Raw genomic sequence first — 3,058 nt, forward strand, 5'->3', positions numbered from 1 at the left:
TGCATTGGGCACTGAGTTTCCAACACAGGAATTTTGGGACACATTCTCTTGGTATATACTCTGAGTTCAATTTATCTTTCTCGACCTCTCAGAATAATTGGAAGTTCTGTGCAAGCCCTCATCCTGTCAGACAGGCTGCTCAGCTTTTCAGCCTTCAAGTCACCACTAGTATATTGGCAAAAGGTTTAAGGGTGAATGCAATATACTGGCTGTATTGCTTATTCCTCTGTGTTCTTTTTCTGTATGGAATCTTAACTTTTCAAAATAGCATTGTTTTAGGAATTCCCTGGTGCCATCTACATATTTTTTAAAAAGAATAATTTAACTTAATTTTGTTTATTATTATTATTAAATTTAAAATTTTATGAGAGAGGGAGAGAAGGAGAGAGAGAGAGAGAGAGAGAGAGAGAGAGAGCGAGCTAGCCCTCAGGTCTGAGACTCAAACCGTAGTTGGCTATGTAGGAGTCCAGCACCCTAACCACCACGCTACCTGTCAGCCCTACCATCTACATTTTAAAATGTCCTTACAGTTCTTTACTTGATTTAAGAAGGAAGATTTGTTTGGCAAAAAATAAAACAAGACCTAAGCTGCTTTCCTTACAGGAAACAGAAAATGTTTTTTACATGTTACTCTATAAAATTTTTAAAGTAATAACTTTATTTTAAAAGGGTGGACTATCATCTCTTAGCAGGTAACCCATACAGATTATAAGGCAATGCACAGCAGGGTGTTTGCTTGCTACATTTGTTGTTAGTGTATTCTTGTCACTTGTTCCGACTGATGGAACCGAGAGGCCAAAGGTATAGAACGACTGTCAGAATGACCTTTCCTGCAGCGCTACACAGGCACGTCCTCTCTGACACCTCGGCATAAACCAGGATGACATTTCCATGGTTCTTTAATGAAAACAGGATTTTCTCATTTTTCATTCTGATGAAAACAATCTTGAAACAGGATCACGATTTAGAAGCTATTGATCTGAACCCTCTGTGAAATTCTGCTTTTCCAAAGTCTTTTGGGATATACCAAAGCCAAATCATAGGTACTTCCATAAATAATTAGATAGACAATATTTCCACAGCTGTGCAACACCAGATGGTTTTGCTTTCCTAGGCTTAGAGGAACTTCCTTCCTTTTCAGCTAAAAAATCAACTATGTCAGATTCTATACACTCATCCTTCTTAAATGGGGCAGAGAAGGTCTAAGAGACTGGGGTTTGAACTCCATGATAGTCTGACTTTTAGTTGAAGAGAACTCAATTAAGTATGTCACATGTTGTAGTCAAGAGATTCTACTGCCAGGGCAGCAATTGTTTTAGCTTTCAACTGAATTATTTAATTGTAATGATGACACACTACAAGACAGGTGGAAGTAGGGGAGCTACATGCCTCACTGACCACTGCTTTCAGTTCTCAGCCAAGATTTGCTGACTGGTGCAAACTGGGGTCTCTGTGTAGCCCCCAGGCATGTGTTTGGCTGGGTTCCTTTCTCTGCATTGCTTTTCTGATGTCTCTGTTGTAGGTTCATCTGAGGCCAAATCCTGATGTCATCTCTCCTTTTGTCACAACTTAGTTAGAGATAGCATAATAGGAGTAATCTTTCACAGAGCACTAAGTCACAAAACAGTTTATTGAATAAAGTGACTTTGAACTTGACAGAAGAAAATTCTTCCTTTATGAGGAAAAAACAAGACTCTTCATTTTTTGATTATTTTTTTTTACTAAAGATTTTAGAATTAGGACTAAATATAAAAACAGAACCACTTTTTAAAAAATTAGTATTGAAAAACATCTGTTTTAAAGTCGTGTTCTTGAGGCAGTCTGTGGTATGGTGGTTAAGGCAGCTGAATCCCACACACTGTGTGGTTTGTATCCTGGACCTGGAAGCTTGAGAAGCACACCACGAGCATGTGCTTGTGCCCCCAAAATCCTGGAAGAAAGGAGAAATGGAGGAGGAAGGATTGCAGTATGGCCATCCTCCATGAGGGGTGCTTTCTCACTTTCCTTCTTTTCTCTCTCTCATCCTCTCTCTGGCAAGTGAATGTTGCCTCTGGCAAATTACAATAAAATAAAAATAATAATAATAAATAATAAAATAAGGGACCAGCAGTTGGTGTAATGGCCATGTTGATGGACCTGGTGGCTTAAACTTACACTGGGCGTATGTGCGTGTGTGCCCAAGATCCTGAAAGGAGAATGGAGGAGAAGGGATTGTGATGGCTATCCCCCTTGGGGGAGGGTGGTCTCTCGGTTTCTGTCTCTCTGTCTCTGTCTGTCTTTCTGGTGAACACACGTGCCCTATAGCACGAACCTCTCCAAAATAAATAAATAAATAAAAATTTAAAAAATGCTGTAATTTCATCTCAGTCACATATTAGAGACCCAGGTAAGCTGTTCCCGAATTCCTGACTTATAAAAATTGTGTGAGACGCTGCAGATCCCCACAACAACATTCCCCCACAACACCATTCCCGCTAATCACAAGATGGCTGCTGTGCCGCATCAACTGATGGTCAACTCTGCTTACCAGAACCGCTTTCCTGAAACTGTATTCCATGGAGACTCACCTACAGTTGCGGAACTGCACGAGACCCACCCTTGATCCAACCTTGAATGGAATCTATGTTCCCTATTGTTAAAAACTTTGAACTCGTGGCCCCTCTCCCTTTATTTTCAATGACCCCTCTGGAAGATAACTGTTTATAGCAGAGATAGTGTAAACGAGAGAGGGGGAAAGGGCTGAGGGCCAAACATAGGATAAAAAACATATATATGTATACATATGTATGAAAGTAGAAATGGAATATTATTGGTGATAACATGCTTGATTAAGACTCTATGCAGTTTATCCTAGATGGGAAACTACATTTAGTGTGTTGTGATGATGCTCAGGGAATGAGTGTTAGGTAATATAATATAAAAAAAAAAGTTGCAGGAGGAAAAAAATGCACATTTGATGACTGCAGCGAGCTGTATGGGCACAGCTGGGTACTACTTTATAGTATGTTCATTCTACTCACTGGGGTTTATGCCTAGGGTCAGATTTGGGTACATGTAT

The 3,058-nt window shown here is 39.8% G+C and overlaps 1 pseudogene; it reads right to left on the minus strand.

Annotated features, from left to right (window-relative positions):
• Positions 1-893, minus strand: part of LOC102490671 (60S ribosomal protein L14-like) — a 14,130-nt pseudogene extending 13,237 nt beyond the window's left edge.
• Between the last annotated feature and the right edge of the window lie 2,165 nt (positions 894-3,058).

The sequence above is a fragment of the Tupaia chinensis genome, unplaced genomic scaffold, assembly GCF_000334495.1.
Source record: "Tupaia chinensis unplaced genomic scaffold, TupChi_1.0 Scaffold000549_1, whole genome shotgun sequence".
In the NCBI taxonomy this organism is placed as follows: domain Eukaryota; kingdom Metazoa; phylum Chordata; class Mammalia; order Scandentia; family Tupaiidae; genus Tupaia; species Tupaia belangeri.